Here is a 17,631-nt window from a genome sequence, read left to right as displayed (position 1 = left end):
CAAGCAACCAACGAGCCGAAGCGACGAATCAATTCAGAAGGAATTAATGAGTCGATCGAGTAATATTTATTTTAGACGTCGAAAATTTGAGTTAAGAGCGTCAAAACCGAGCGTCGGAAGTAGTGTCAAAATAGTAAAAGACGAGATGTGCAAATAGTAATAAACAGCGTATTTCCAAAAATACCCCTAGCAATGGAGTGTCCCGAGCAAACCGAGTGCTAGGGGCACAATGCGTAGCATGGTGGCTAGCATTCACACCAAGCCGAGCCTTGGCTGGCTGGTGCGTGCTAGTAGCCAAGTCCAAGCCTCGACACCAAGCCTCGACAACAGCCCGCACTTGGAGTGCGCGGCTTGCTGGCCGAGAACAGCAACAACCCGCAACACTTGGGTGCGAGGTGGCTGGGCCGAGACTAAGGAAGCAACAATGAGAATTCGACTTGGGTGCCTTGGTGCCCAAGTGGGAGTTGACATGCGGCGCAAGGTGAGGGAGAGAGTAGGGAGCAAGTTTGGTCCCCCCTCTCTATGTGGTCCTCACTTGCTCTCTCATGTATAGTTAATACGTGTTGATTTATTACTAGCTTGCTTAAATAACTTTATTTTAGCTTTAAAATAAAATGTGAAAATCTCACTATCCCACATTGATGGGAGAGACAATCATACTCTCATCATTTCCTATAAATACCCAAGTAGGGGCATTGGAAATGATGCTTGAGTAAGAGTTGGAATGGGGATCACTAGTAGTGAAAACCTTTGAACTCAAGAGTTGAAAAATGTATCACCTTTTTGAAAGCCTTTGAACTCAATTACTCGGGTTTTTCGGTCGGGTCTTGCTAACCCCAAGAAATTGGACCTAGTCGGTGATCGTGTTGCGGGTGGATCATCGTTAGAGGCCTTCGTAATTTCGAGGCTAGCTTTCAAGTAAGAGCCCTAGTGGTCTGGCGAAGTACGCTCCAAAGGTAATCTTATTACCTTAACCTTGTCATTAAGTTAATTTTTTTTATTGTTTTATTTATTGCGAGTGCGGTTTTGTTTTTGTATTTGTTTCCGCGGTGGGTCGGACTCACCAAACCCCAACACAACTTAGGGTTTCATATTCATGTAGTAGAACAAAGATGAACAAAGAAATAGATATTATACCTAAAATGAGTTTGAAACCTTGGTAATATGAATTAATAGTGGGAAACAAACAAATAAAACACTCTATTGCAAGTTCTTTAGCCAAAAAAAAAACACCCAAAATTTTCAATGAACAACAAACATCATCACAAAAAATAGATATATGTGAAAAGCAGGGCCGTAGCAAGCCCAGAGTAGGTGGGGTAACTTCGCTGGACCTTGGGACCAAAAGCCCAACTTCAGTTTAATACAAGGCCCCAAAAATAATATTTAAAAAAAACAAAAAATAAAAGAAAGCAGGTTGAAGCGTATATAGAGTAAAGCAATTGAGTTTCAGAATTTCAAACGCCAAATTTTCACTATTCAACCTTCTTCTTCCCTAAATTTTCTCCCAAAATATTCACTTTCCTAAGTGAATTTGATAAACAAAAAAAACTGTCATTAATTTAATTTACACAAATATTAGAAAAAATCCGATGTACAATATCGTTATTGTAAATCGGCTCAACCTTTACCTGAGAAAGAATGAGCTAGAGAGAGAGTGAGTAAAACCTCAACCCATTGTTCCGGCTAAACCCCCGCCGCCGCCTCCACCTCCCCCTTTACCTCCGCCATCACCACCAGAAAACCCGATGTGTGTTGGAACGCGATGGTTACCGGTTTTATACGCCATGGATCATACATTGACGCCTTAAAGACCTTGTACGAAATGAAGGTTGCAAGTCTGAAACCACATAAATCAGTAATGGATGAAGGCTCGCATGTGGTAGTCTGAAACTAGAAATAGCATGAATGAATACTAATAGGAACAACTTTTGTAAGGACTATAATATCAAATTAACCCCCAACTAAGTAACTAACCCCTGTCCAACCAAAAAACCTTCCTCCAATCTCTCAATAACCCCCAATCGACTGATGTGCCCCCATTCCTTAACCATGGTTTATTGGGAAATTCCCGATCTTTGTAAAAAAATAGGGTCACTTTTGCGGAAAAAGTCATTTTTGTTAAAAAAAAGAGTCACTTTTGTTAAAAAAAAAGGGTCACTTTTGTGGAAAAAAAAGTACTTTTGTGAAAAAAGAGGTCACTTTTGTTATAAAAAGAGGTCACTTTTGTTAAAAAAAAAAGGGTCACTTTTGTGAAAATATGAGTTACTTTTGTAAAAAAAAGAGGGTCACTTTTGTAAGAAATGTTCGATGTACAATAAAATTATTGTAAACCGGGGGCATGCAAAAGTTTTTGTTCAATTTATCCCCTTTTTTTCGGTAATTAAATTTTCTCAAATGTAGTATCTCTTTTCATATTTTAGTCAGATTAATTCCTTTTCCTTTGTGATTATGATATACAGTAATTTTATCATTCATTTTCAATTGTGTTTATCTAATTATAATCTTCTTTGTATATCATACTTTAATTTTCAAAATCTATTTTTTATATTAATTTTTCATAATCGGCACAACTACTTTCAATAAAGAATTATGAAATTGGTGAAAAATCTAATTGCATTGATTGGCTGTTCGTTTGAATATTCTAATTGCTTGGACCATTCGACAAGAGCTACAAGCCTACAAGTTCATCCTTTCATAAAAAATGCTAGTATGCTACTTACAAGGTTAATTCTTTTTTTTTTTCAAAAACAAAAAGGTTAATTCCTATTTAATTTTGTAAATTTATATTCTTTCATTCATAAATCATAATATAATTATGTAATTTAATTTTGGGAAATTCTACATTATAACCCGCTACTTTTTGAAATTCTACGCTGTGCCCCGACTTTTTGAAACTTCTACAATGTAACCCCAAGGTATAGTAAGTAACTCTGTTGTACCCTTGATGCTAAATCACCGTTAATATAGTTCCGTTAGACATAAAATTTTTATTTAATTAAATAAATAAATAAATGAAATATATAAAAAAAAAAAATCAAAACACCAAAACCACCCCATGGTCAGCCCGCTGCCACCGCCGTCCCACCACCCTTCCCCCGGAGCGTCGGCCGCCTAGATTTCTTCCCCTCCCCCCACGTTCGCGTTGCCCCGACCACCTCCCCTTTCCCCTTTGAATCACCCACCACGAAGTTTAACAAAAACTCTCAAATTCCAACCCCCAAATCCCAAACCCTAACCCTAACTTTCAATTTCCGGCAGTAGGAGGCTAGAGCAGAGAGAGAGAAAAGGAACAACAGCGGAGGCTACGGCTGCGGTGAAGGGAGATGGTGGATCGTTGATTTCCGGCGATTGGAGGTTATTTAAGGTGTTTTTTCGAGGGGGAGGGGGAGGGGTTACGAGTGGTTTTACGGGGAAAGGGGAGGGTCATCGGGGCTGTGCAGTCACCGAGGGAGGGAAAGGGGGTCTGAGAGGCGTCCGACGTTCGAGGGGACGGGGTAGGGCTGGTCGTGGGTTGCAGCGGCTAGTTATGGGTGGTTGAATTGGTGATTTTGGTTTTCTTTTTTCTTTTTAATTTTTTTTAATTTTTTTGGGATAACGGAACTTTATTAACGGACACCTAACGACAAGGGTACAACAGAGTTACCAATGAGACCTTAGGGTTACAGTGTAGAAGTTTCAAAAAGTAGCGGGTTATAATGTAGAATTTCCCTTTAATTTTTCATTTGGTTAATTTTACCAATTTTGTACCAAGTCATTTGTTTAATTGCTTCAATAATTAGGCGTTTTTGTTCTTTTCTATACTTATTACAGTAATTTATTACTCCCTTCATCCCCTTTTGATAGTCCCTTATGGTTTTTTTTCACGGGAATTAATAAACACAAAAAAGAATAGTTAAATACATTGAAAATGTAAATTGACATTGGGTATACAAAAACGTAGAGAGAGAAAGTAATAAAAGTACATGGGAAAACAAGATTTACATGGGAAATTTAAATTTGCACAAATATTGTTGCAAATTGGAGGAAATTTTGATAAAAAATTAATGTTAATGGTTGTTGGAAAAAGCAATTGGAGTGAACATTTTGGGACTAAAATTTGTCCATAAGGGACTATCAAAAGGGGATGGAAGGAGTATTGGTTTTGTACTTTTGTTTGATAGAATGTTGCCTAGAAAATATTTATCTAGTAATGATAAGAGAATAAATTTTTTTTTCACATACCCTCTATTTTTTTAAAATAAACTATGTGAATTAGGGCCCAATTTATGACATCGCCCCGGGCCATAGAAATCTCTTAAACGATCCTGGTGAAAAGTACAAGCAACGAGTATTTGGTGGTGAAATGAACAACAAACATCATCACAAAACACAGGAGAAAATACTATGTGGGGCCACTAACGGTTTTTTAGATGGCGTAATTGGTGGTGAAATCAAAATTTTTTTGTTTTTTTGTAGTGTTAAAAAAAGCTATAAATTTTGTGGTGTTATAATCAAATTTTTGTGCTTTTTTCTGGTGTTATTTTCTAAAATTTCCTTATATATTTGTATTGATGATCATATACATTTCTTAGCCCATAATCATAAGTTTGACGTAATTAACTAATCAACATGACAACATTATATAAATTTAAAGTCGATAAATCAAACTAACATAAATAATACTACAGGTAATCACTTTTTTTAGAGGTAAACTAAATACAAAGAATAGGCAATAAGAATAATGCAAGTAGTTTAATCTTTTATTTCTTTTTATAATTTTTTTTTTGACAAAAGCAAATTATATTAATAAAATAAGAGTTTACAATCTACGAAATAAAAATTAAAACTTACCACTACATGGCTTTTAACATTTAAGCCTTTACAACTTTTAAAACTAAAACAAAATTACATAACTGGGGTTGGCCAGATACGTTGCAGATTAGGTACTCCTTATAGAAGGAAGAGTGGATACCTACTTTAAAACACAAAGAGAGCATAGAGTACAAAAACTGTTCGATCATGGCTAGATTAACCTTACTTGATGGGATCAACTTATTACCAAGTAAGGCCTTCAAGGAGATCACTTGGACATGTGGCCTTTCATTCATAAGTTGTTCTTGGTGGCAAGAAAGCTTTGACAACGTCGAGGCTCGAGAAACCCCAAAACAAAGTTTGGGCGCCTGCTTCGGATAGAAAATTTTAAGAGTAATGATCACTACAAAGAAGGGGACAGAATGACAACAATAATTCCAACATAACACATACTTCACCCTAGCCATGGTCAACATCTTGTTCTTCCCCCAAAAAACGATTAATAACGCTCTCAACACTACAACAAAACCAAATCCTTAAACAAGGGATCCAAACTCCCTCCGCACACAACTATCCAATAAACTATAGCCAATACAACCAGGGATACATGACAACAATCAAGAAATGCCAAAATAAACCATACACAAATTAAAAAGGTAAAGCAAACTCTGAATAACACCAAGAAAAAACATACTTAGGTAAGAAGACCAGATCGGAGAGCACCTTTAGGACTGAAGTTCCAAAATCATAATAGCAAAGAACCTCAAAACCCTAACCCTAACTTCACTGTTTCCATCAAGAACCATTCCTTACGGCGGCGTTAGGCCTAGCCATCCAGCTCAAGGATCCATGAAACCCTAGCCCTAACTTTCGTGTTTCCGTCACGGGTCAAAATTACCAATGACATTTGACAGTGGCGTTAGGACTAGTCCTTAGACCTCTTGTTTTGCTGGCAAAATCCTTTGAACGTGAACCGTCCACTCTAAGATGGGTAATACCAGGCCTCTTGAATTGAAATCTTCTTACCCGGGAGAAACTCACAAACACTTTATAACCTGAGCTTGGCGTCGGCTCGGATTTTATTTTGTGGTGATGAAGACGCCTAAAACAAAGAAGAAGAAAGAAGAAGAGGAGAAGGGAAGTAAGAGAAGAAGAGAAGGAGAGGAGGTGGAAATTCACCGGAGTTTCGGCGCCGTAGCCGATCTCCTACAAGTTCCTAGGGTTCTATGGGTTGGGGTTAGCAGAAGGCAGAAAGATTTGAGAGAGGGCAGAGAGTTTAGAGAGAGAAGTGTCAGTTTTCCGCTTGTAGAAAAAAAGGTTGTTTTACAATGATCATGAAATTCATGTTTCATCATCTAGTTCATCACCAACCTCCAAGTTAAAACCCTAGTAATAATTCAAACTACATCACACACAAATGATCTCATCTTAATATTATGATCTCTTTACATAAAAATACATAATACAAACAACTACTAAAAAAAAAAAACAAAAAAACACACCCAAAAAATAATACAAAAAAGGATAATATATTAAAGATAAATGCCTTCATTAAACATGATCGATTAGTATTTATATAATAATAAGAAGAATTTTAAGCAAACTATAAGTAGTAGCTTAATTAATTAATGATTTAAAGGAATTGTTGATATCATTATTGTCAATGATCATGTCATTCTTCTTGGCGAAACTATGCTTGTTGTTATGCATCCAAACCTTCAAAACTATCCTTTTAATCCCAATTTTTTGACAAAATTGTTGCACAACATTCTGCTCTTGTATTTGAATTTTCCACCCAACTTTCTCAGCAAATTCCAACATTTTCTCCTTTTGTTCTTGACTAAACTTTGTCCTAAACCTCTCCTTAACCCCTTGATTCAGATTATGATTATGATTATAATGATGATTACTATGATCATAAGTAGTCATATTGTTGACTCTTAATGACCTTGGGACAACTTGCCCTGAAATTGTAAGGTACCCTACACCATTTCCCCCAAATTGACCTTTCTACCCTTATTGTTAAGAAAGTGTGGAGGAGTGGTAGAAGGATAAAATGGGGAATACGATGAATTATGTGATGGAATCATCACATTCATATTCATGTTAATGTTATGTTCATCTTGAAATTCTTTTCTATGGAAGTTTCTATGACAGTTACAAACAGAACAAATGAGAGACTCAATACTACCTTCTTCACCACTACTTGGCACAAACTCTCCACATCCATCTCTTGCATTTCCTCCCATACATGCTGCATGATTCTTTTGGCATTCTTTGTATCTTACCATCATCATCTCCTTCTTCATCCACTAGACGAAAATATAAATTGGCCACCGGTTCAAAACCCCCCTATGCCATCGGTTTTGAACCGGTGGCCATTTGGGGGTGGCAATAATCTTATTAAAAAGCCACCGGTTCAAAACCGGTGGCAAAAACAAATATTGCCCCCGGTGTCAATAATGCTTCCCGCAATTTTTTTTAATGGTATTAACAAGTATTTCCACCGGTTAACCGGTGGCAATAATGCCCATAAAAAACAAAAACAAAAAAAAAAAAAAAAATTTGCATTTATTTCACTTAAATTGTAGTAGAAACAATATATATATGTAAAATACATAAAAACACATATATATTCATCAGTATCTAGTAATTGTACACTTTTTAAGAGTGAAAAAACTAAATTAATAACTACAACTAAATTACTCATACAACAATTCCAATTTAAAAGAACTAAATTAATCAAATTACACAAGACTAAAATTCCAACATTAAAATTAAAAAAAAAAATTACAATAAAAAACCAAAAAAAAATTACAACATTAAAATTAAAAAATAACCCATATAGCACCTAAATCAATAATCCAGCATCTTTATTCTTCGATTTAACATCTACATCTAAATCAATATACCTGCATCAAACAAAAAAAAAATCGATTAAATAAAATAAATAAGCTACGAAATAAAAATAAAAACCAGAACAGTATGCATGGTACCCATAAATCGATTTAAATCGGTTAAATAAACCCAGAAAAACACACAAAAATATAAACAAAACCCAGAAATTAAACAAAAACCCAGAAAACTAAAACCAAGAAAAAAACCCAGAAAAAAAACCCAGAAAAAAAAATTAAACAAAATTCCCAGAAATTAGTGAAAACCCGAGAATTAAATCGAACTAAATAAAAAAAATCGAATTGATTTTCAAAACGAGAATGAAAAACAAAATGAGAATTAAATCGAACTCAAAAAAACAAATTGATTTTCACGAACTCAAAAAAAAAAAAAAAAAACCCAGAATGAAATCGAATGAACTCAGAAGGAGATCGACTTAGAATCGATTAAAATCAATTAAAAATCGAATTAAAATCGATGAAAACACTCAAAAAATCCAAAATCGTCTAATTAACCCAGGAAAATCAATAACTAGTAATGAAACAAAAACCCTGAAGAAAACCCAGAAAAAAAAAATTAAACAAAAATAAAAACAAAATCCCAGAAATAAGTTAAAAAACCGAGGAAAAAAACAAGAAATTGATTCACGAACTCAAAAAACAAAAACCCAGAATTAATTGATTAAAATCGATTAAAAACCAAATTAAAATCGATTAAGAAACTCAAACAATTCTAAAGACGATTAATTAAACCCAAAAAATCAATCAATTAAACCCAACAAAATCCGATTAATTAACCAAGAAAAATCGATTTTAAACACAAACCTCGTGCATGTCTTCGTGGTGCATGTCTTTGTGGTTTATTGGTGATGGGAGACGAAGGAGAAGAGCAAGAGAACAGAGCAGTCGAATTGAAAGAGAAAGAAGAGAGGGGAGAGCAGGAGAGAGAAAGAGGAGAGGGGAGAGCAGGAGAGAGAAAGAACGGCTGAGAGGGAAATGAGGTAGGGTTTGGGGTTTATAAGGGGGGCGTTTTTTTTTTTTAATTGATTATTGCCACGGGTTCAAACCGGTGGCCTTTACCATTTATGCCACCGGTTCGGTTTGAACCCGTGGCAATGTGAATTAGCCTATTCCGCCCATTTTAAAAGCCACCGGTTTTCAAAAACCGGTGGCCATAGAGCGGTGCCTTTTTATATTTTTCTACTAGTGATCGCTTTCGTGCTTGAATCATCATCATCGTTGTTGTCGTCATTATTACAATGTGAATGATTTTGTCCATGGACACTACGATCATCATCTTCATCTATAACCGCGGTAGTAGCCGTAGTAGTGGTTATAGTACTATTGGTTGTAGTACCATTGGAATTGTTTGATGGAAGGATTACGTTGTTGTTGTTGTTATCTTGGTTTTGGGTTGATGATGATGATGGGTCATGGTTATGATGGTAGCGATGATGAGCCGTGGTACCATGATGATAACCATGAAATCCAACATAAGAGTACCCACAGCCATTAACTATTTGGGTGGTTATTAAGAGAGAGAAAATGAAAATATTAATAAAATATTGAGGAGAGAGAAATTATTGGGGTATCAATTGAATAACCAGGTTATTCAAATAACCGGTTATGTATATGGTCATGCAATTTTTTTTTTGCTTTTTGGTTGACATGGATGGCTAAGATTTTGACACGTAATACAAATATCAATGGTTGAGATTTGCTCTGAATTTATAACCGTTGTAATTTTTGTAACGGCCATAATTTTTAAAATACAATTCTGAAAAAAAAAAAATACACCAACGGCTCTATTTTATTTTTCTCTATAAAATGAGCCCAATATTGAAGTATTTTGAAACAACTTTTTTTTAAGTGAAAATTACTCTTCTTATTGGCAAATTGTGTTAAGATGAACATTCCAAAATCTAAAAAAAAAAAATCCACAAAATCTCATAACTCATCACAGCCCCAAAATAATCCAAATCCTCAACCTTACTATTCTAATCTTCCAATTGATCTCAACTCAGATTTAGATACAAATTTTCAAAATTTTCCGAATTACGGTTCACAAAATCTCAATTTCTCAAATCCAAGTACTTTCACTCCGTTTCCTTTTCAACCACCACAAAATCCTAATTATTCAAATTCTCCAAATGTTATCCCATCTTTTGAAAATATTCAAATCTCTCAAATTGATTCAACATTTCCCATGTCTCAACATTTTTCTATGTCACAAGGTGATGGTGCATTTCCGAGTTTCGATTGTTCATACACATCGAATGCATCAGATGACGAAAATGAACCAGAAGTTGAAGAAGGCGAAGGTAATGAAAGAGGTAATGAAGGAGGCAATCAAGATGGAAGGAAAATTTTTTGGTCAAAAGCTGAAGAAGTGGTTCTTGTGAAGGCTTGGCTTGAGGTTAGTCAAAATAAAAAAACTAACACTAACCAAAAGGGGGATGTTTTTTGGAGGAAAATTGAAGAAATGTATAATAATGTTAGACTATACAAACAAAGGTGTTTCGAAGAAGGTACTGATCGGGTAACACGAGAAGATTTGTTGAAAATGAGGGGTACGGAGCAACTTAGAAACCGTTGGAGAAGGATTAATGCTTCATGTTCTAAATTTTGTGGCTCACATGCTCATGCTGAATCAAAAAAGGGAAGTGGTATGAATGATGAAGATGTTATGAAATTAGCATATAGTATATATGCTAACGACAAAACAAAGTCTTCATTATGCTCTAAAACCTTTCAAGACAAGCATGTTTGGGACATCTTAAAACAACATGAAGCATGGAAACCAAGTGAAGATGTTGTTAAAAAATGCAAGGAAAAGACATCCACTCAAGGAAGTGACTCAAAGAGATCTCGTATCAATGAAGCTGGAAACTACTCCTCTTCATCAAACCCAGAAACACCAACCAGTGGTGATATTGGGTATTCAGGCTTTTTTTCTAGCAACGAATCTAGTAAAAATAAAGGAAAGAGCAAGGTGCCAAACATGCCAAGTGGAGCATGGCAACAATGGTTGGACACTGCCCAGAACATGAACCTTATAAGGCAATCAGAAAATGAAGTTGAACTTACAAGGTTGCAACTAGAAAGGGAGAAAGAAGCAAGGAAGCAAAGAAAAATTAATATGGAGTTATTTAAACACCTCGATTCAAAGCCAAACTTATCTTCGGAAGATCAAGAATTAAGGAGCACTTTGTTGAAGAAGTTGTTCCCCTCAGACTAATGTATTAGTGTATGGTTGATTATTGTCGTAATGTTGGTTGATTTCAAATAATTCCTTTTTTATTGTTCTTTTTTATGTACTTAAGGTCTGATTTGTAGTTTGAATATTTTTAATAAGTTGTTGTTTGAGGATGTGAATGAATTTTATATTATAATGTCATTATTAATAAAAAAATTAAGTTAAATTACATGTCTCTTCTTATAATCGTATTATAAGCTTAATAATATTATTCAATACATTAAAGTTTGTATATAATAACATATAATTATTATTGATCTGACTAAACCTATTGATTCACTTTGATATATCACTGCAAAAGATGTACATTGATTTACATTACACTGTAAAGTATTTGATGTACCCAACACTGAAAAGCAAATATTAAATACTAGACATTGATGTACTTAACACTGAAAAGGTAATAGTGAATTTTGTTCACTGATGTACTTAACACTGAAAAGGAAATAGTAGCATGCATCACTTGCTTTGACGTACATAACAATGTTAAGGTGATAGTGACAATGCAAAGGCATGCATCTCCATTACTTTTAAAAATTATTAACTACTTTATGAATCATTGCATGCATGCAAGACTTCAAATTTACCATATAAGACAAAAAAATTACTACATATCATACACACTTGTTCTATAAGATGGATACATCAGAGTGGGATTCCCTTGAACAACCATCCATTTCCCCCTATTATACTTCTACCTTCCATTCTCATATCAAATTTGGTTTTAAAAACATGTCATCTGACGATAGCTCCAACTCTTCTAATTCCTCTTCCAATTCAGAAAATAGCCAAACCCAACAATATGAAAGACGAAGGCAAGCCAATCGCCAGTTCGATCGAATGATGGATGAAGTTTTTATGTCCAATCCAGTTGAAGTATATCAAATGTTTAATCAAGTGCCAAGGCCACCAAGGGTTCCCGTTCCAAGGGATCGTGAGGATGGACACAGTCGTTTATGGAATGACTACTTTACCGACCATCCTGTGTTCCCTCCACAATTATTCCGTCGGAGATTTCGCATGAACAAACATATATTTCTCCGAATTAAGCAAACTTTAGAAGAACGTCATCCCTTCTTCCAGCAAAGACAAGATGCTACAGGAAGATTTGGTGCCTCTGCATTACAAAAATGCACCGCGGCTATGAGACTAATAGCTTATGGCACCTCCGCTGATTCTGTGGATGACTACATTCGGATTAGTGCATCTCTTGCAAGAGATTCACTTTAGCATTTTGTGGAAGGAATAGTCTCTTACTTTAGTGATGAATACCTTCGAAAGCCCAATGAAGAAGATCTAGTAAGACTACTAAGGATTGGTGAACGTCGTGGATTTCCTGGCATGTTAGGTTCTATTGATTGTATGCATTGGAGGTGGAAAAACTGTCCACTTCGATTAAAAGGTATGTTTTCTGGAAGACCAGGTAAACCCACATTAATCTTGGAAGCTGTGGCATCATATGATCTTTGGATCTGGCATGCCTTTTTTGGGACACCAGGTAGTCGTAATGATATTAATGTTCTTGATAGATCCCCATTGTTTAATGATGTTTTTGAAGGTTGTGCACCCTCTATTAACTATGTTGTGAATGGTCGCACATACAATATGGGATATTATCTCACTGATGGTATATATCCTAAATGGGCGGCATTCATTCCTACAATATCACTACCACAAAATGAAAAAGAAGGTCTATTTGCCAAAGTACAAGAAGCTAAACGAAAGGACGTTGAGCGTGCTTTTGGAGTATTACAAGCTCGTTTTGCAATAATACGGAATCCAGCGCTAGCTCGTGACGCATCAATGTTAGGAAAAATAATGATAGCGTGTATTATTATGCACAATATGATTGTTGAGGATGAAAGAGATACATATAAAACGTATTACGATCCAAATGAATATGATCAAGCTACAAATGCGTCTTCAAGTAATGAAAATAATGAAGAGCCTTTTCAGTTCCAAAATAGCAACAACCGAATTGCAAGTTTGGAAACTTACATGTCTAATAGAGCACGTGTTCGTGATGAAGCTATGCATAAAGCATTGAAGAAAGACTTAGTTGAACATATGTGGCTCGAATTCGGTGTTCAAAGTAGGGACAATAATATGCATTAATAGATGTGTAATCGCAATATTATATCATTGTGTTTGTACTTGTTCGCGGTTCGTTATTATCTTTCAAAGACTTTTGTCATTTGATAGAATATATATGTATGATTTTTATTATTGTGGAATGTAGTAGGGTTACAATTATTGTTTGTGTCTTAATTAACGACTAATTACGTACTAATTAATATCAAAATTGCATTATTTTTAAATTTTTGAGATTTTATCTAATTAATGTATGCTAATAAATAATTATTAATTTTGAATGATTATTACCAAATGCATTATTTAATAATAATAGAATTTAAGTAATAAATTGTGTGGTGGGGTTGGGTAAAAGTAGGAGAGAGAAAATGTATAACCAAAATATTATGGTTAACTATTGGCATACATTGGTTATTAAATGGTTATAAGAGTGGTTATAAGTGAGGTGGAAGATGGATAAAATAATAAAATAATCAATAACCAAGATGGGGTTGGGCAACCATTGTGTATGCTCTAAGCACTATATATAGGCATTGGGATCTCCACTTCTTTCTCATGACTTAGTTCCATCTTTTTAATACAAGGATTTTTAACTAAAAGGAATTAAAAAAGAAAATAAAAATTTAAAACAAAAAAGGGTCAAAGAAATAATAGAAAATTTTCTTTGAAACTTCTTTTTTTTTTTTTTTACTTCTAATTTATGTAATTGTAATCCCTAAATAGGGGTGTCCATCCGGTTTTCGGTTTAGATTTAGGCCAAATCCAATCCGATCCGAATTATAATTCGGTTTTCATTTTTTCAATCCGATCCGATCCGATCCGAATTACTCTTCCGATCCAATCCGATCCCATCCGAATTAAAATTCGGTTATTTTGGATCCGATCCGAAATCCGAATTAAATTAAGTTGATTTATAACGTCTTAAACTAATACGATAACATAAAACGGTAGTCAAGATTAACATAAATTATTTAACATCAAGACTAATTAAATTGTTCAAAATAAATAGTACAACTTAAAAGCAACACTAAGAGTTCACTAAGACTAGCAGGAACAACTTAAGAAGAAAAGTAGCAGCAAACAACAGCAAAAACAGCAGCAAACAACAACAAAATCAGCAGCAAACAGCAGCAAAATCAGCAACAAACAACAGGAAAAACAGCCCACCAGCATTCTTTAATCAAGGCAGAAGCTTAGTCGTCTAAAACCTCAACTGTTTCAGGCTCAACAATGGATATCTTGCACAAATCTTGATATTGAGAGAAAAAATAAAGAACAAATAATAATTAGAATTAAAATCAATAACAATATTAATACATAATTAATACAAGAAAATAAAAAGATTTAGCAATCACCTTCTTCAAGTTGCTCAACTTCGTCCAAGCATCAACATTACTTTCAGCATTATTAGCTTCAACATTATTAGCTTCAACCCCCCTTTGCGTGAGACTCGTGACATACTGCAACTCTGCAAGTATAATTACGAATAAATTAAAAAAATTTAGTTGAAATTCAACAAAAAAAATAAAAAAAAACAATAGAAGAAGGGTAGCAAATTACCTTAAGTGGTTTAGGATTGTGAGATCAGAATAAGGAATGATTTGATTTAAATTTTCATGAGATGAATAGATGATGAAGAAAGAGCGCTTGATAAGTTGAGGGAATGAGGGAGTCAGGAGGCGTTGAGGTCTTGAGGAGTAATGAAGATTGAAAGAGGCAAATTTAGGGTTTTTAGTTATATAGTCTGTATTTGGGCTAAATTTTAAAGGCCCAATTATAAACTACAGCAGACCATTATATAAATGTTGGTAACTAAATTTCGGTGTTCGGTTTTAATTGGATCCGAATAGGGTCAATCCGATCCGATCCGAAAATCCGAATTTTCAAAAAATCTCAATCCGATCCGATCCGATCCGATTTAAAGTTCGGATCCGATCCGAATTGATAATTCGGTTTGGATTGGATTGGATTTCGGTTTTTATCCGAATTATGGACACCCCTATCCCTAAATAGGGGGGGGGAAGAAAAAGTATATGGGAAAATTAATTGGTTGACAAAATGCAAGATCTTGTCTTGAATGAGGTATTCAAAAAGGGTATCTAGTTATCTTAGGTCTCAACTTCAATACTATATTTCATGTAACCTATCACATTAAAAAATAGTGGAAAAACTCCATTTTATCTATTTCTCTGTTACAATGTAAACAGAAAAACAATTTTTTTTTTTTAAAAATACATATTATTTTAGTAACATATAGAAGTAAATTTTTCTTTAATGCAAAACTTTAGAGAGGATAGATATTATGTTGTACTTGAAAGAAAAGTTTTTATGTAAGGGAATAAAAAAAATAAAATATGGGCATGCTAAAATGAAATGAATAATATAAAATATAGTTTAAAATAAGTAAACTTACTTTATATGTTTAAACTAGTTGCTAAGGAAATGAAACAAAGAGAGGTTTTTAGAGAGCATTTAGAGGAGAAGAAAATAGTTTTGTAGTGAAGCTCAAAAATAGTTGCTAAGATAAATAGTGTTGAATGAAGTGAATGGCCTAAAAAGGAGATAGATGAGAGAGGTTGAGTTTTTAAATTTGTTGTTTATTATTGTCTTTAATTTATACCAAAGTTTTCTTAGAAACAGAGGAGAATATTGATTTTCTATATTAAGGGTGAAAAATAAATAAAAATAAATAAATTGTCTTTGCTTTGCTTGCAAAATCAGACATCAAGTTTACGCAATTTCTTCCATCAGGATTGTGTCGGTGAATAGTAGAGAGGACAATAATTTTTTTTTTCAATTAATAGAAAATACATTAGGGATGATATTTATGCTTAATGATTATGGGCTTGTTCACATTTGCTGAACTGAAATGATTAGAGCTGAACTGAACTGAACTGATCTGAATTGATTGGAGCTGAATTGAACTGAACTGAATTGAGCTGAAATGAATACTTTATGAGAGAGGAAAATTAAGAGCTGAATTGAACTGATTGGAGCTAAACTGAACTGAACTGATTAGAGTTGAACTGAACTAAAATTAATTAAATGTGATCAGACTCTATATACAACCTCCGTTAACTTTTAGTTGCAACTTTGGGGTATTATTTGTGAGATATAAAATATTTCAAATTTGCAACTAAAAGTTAACGAAGGTAGTATCTTTTTTACCCATACATACCTAATCATTGAATTTAATATTGGAAAAATTGAAATAAACAATCCCACCTTTGCTTGATCTGCTCAAAACGAGCCCACCTTTGCATATTTAGGGAACAAGCCCATCTTTTCCCTCTATTTTATCAAAACAAGCCCTTAACTGGTTTTGTAAGTTAGCAACCGGTTTTAGAAGGTGACTGCCACATGTCACCTTCTAATTGTCCAATTTTATTATTTTTTTAATTTTAAAAAATAATTAAAAAAAAAACTTTTCTTTCCTCCCCCATATCTCAACCACTGCCACTGTCGTCCATCCCTCCTCCGACTGCCGCCCCTGCGCTTCCCCCCAGCCACCGCCACTGCCACCTCTCCCCCCTTCGGTTGCTGCACCTGACCTCCCGGCAGCGACAACCACCCCTCAACCACCTTCATTCACCCTGAATCCCACCCGCAACCTCCCCTCATTCACCCTAAAACCTTCACCCACCCCTATCACACTGGCTCGCCGCCCTAACTCACCCAAAAAACCACCAACCCACCCCCCTTAACTTACCTCCTCCACTTAAAAGTCCCACCTAAAGAACCCACTCAATTGGAGCATTAATTACTAATTGCTTCTGCTTGTGCGCCAAATTGGTAATTCGAGGGTTCGCAAATTGTTTGCAAGTGACTTGTGGTTTTGCTACTGTTATTTGGTGCGATTATTGCGACTTGCGGTGTTTGGCAGAGGTGGTGTGTGCGGTTCGGTGGTGGTGCTGGGTGAGTGCAACAGGTGAGTTGTGGGTGTGAAGGTGATGTGAATGATTGCGGTTGATGAAGGTCGGAGATGAGAGGTGACGGTGGTGGTTGATGTTGTTGTTTGGAGGTGTATTGTTGCTGAGAAGGTGATGCGGTGGCTTTGGTTGCGGTGAGGAGTGGTGAGAGGAGCAGTGATGGTAGTGTTGGTGGTGGCAGGGAATGCACGTGGCCTGGGAAATGGGTGGTGAGGTGGAGTCGTGGAGGAGAAAGAGTTTTCTAAAAAAAAATAACCTGCTCAATAGGTCATAGGTAAAAAGGCTTGTTTTGAGAAAATATAGGGCAAAGGTGGGCTCGTTCCCAAAATATGCAAAGGTGGGCTCGTTTTGAGCAGGTCGAGCAAAGGTGGGATTATTTATTTCAATTTTTCCTTTAATTTTTTTACACTAAATGGTTGCACCTAATTTAGAAACCATAGGTTAAATCATCAACCTAAATTGGGATAAATAAGTAGATATATATAACATGTACTCTCTCTATTTGTTTTCAACATTTAGCATTTAACACTTGTTAATTTATTAGTATTTTAATTACTAATAATAATATATGAACTTGTAAATATTAACACAGGATGCGGTACTATTAATTTTTTTTTTTTTTGAACATGAAGTAATAATATCATTAAATAATAGTCATATGACATCT

At 34.9% G+C, this 17,631-nt stretch overlaps 1 long non-coding RNA gene and 1 pseudogene across 1 annotated transcript; both read right to left on the bottom strand.

Moving 5' to 3' along the window:
- Positions 1–5,868: 5,868 nt before the first annotated feature.
- LOC110686829 lies at positions 5,869–13,667 on the bottom strand (annotated as a pseudogene).
- On the bottom strand, positions 7,410–8,749 carry LOC110686830. The gene is made up of 2 exons (XR_002504310.1): positions 8,514–8,749; positions 7,410–7,706 (listed from the first exon to the last, which is right to left on the bottom strand). It is a non-coding gene; the product is annotated as an uncharacterized LOC110686830 (long non-coding RNA).
- Positions 13,668–17,631: the final 3,964 nt, after the last annotated feature.

The sequence above is a fragment of the Chenopodium quinoa genome, unplaced genomic scaffold, assembly GCF_001683475.1.
Source record: "Chenopodium quinoa cultivar QQ74 unplaced genomic scaffold, ASM168347v1, whole genome shotgun sequence".
NCBI lineage: Eukaryota > Viridiplantae > Streptophyta > Magnoliopsida > Caryophyllales > Amaranthaceae > Chenopodium > Chenopodium quinoa.
The sequence above is the reverse complement of the archived record's forward strand: the minus strand, read 5'-3'. Positions and strand labels throughout refer to the sequence as shown.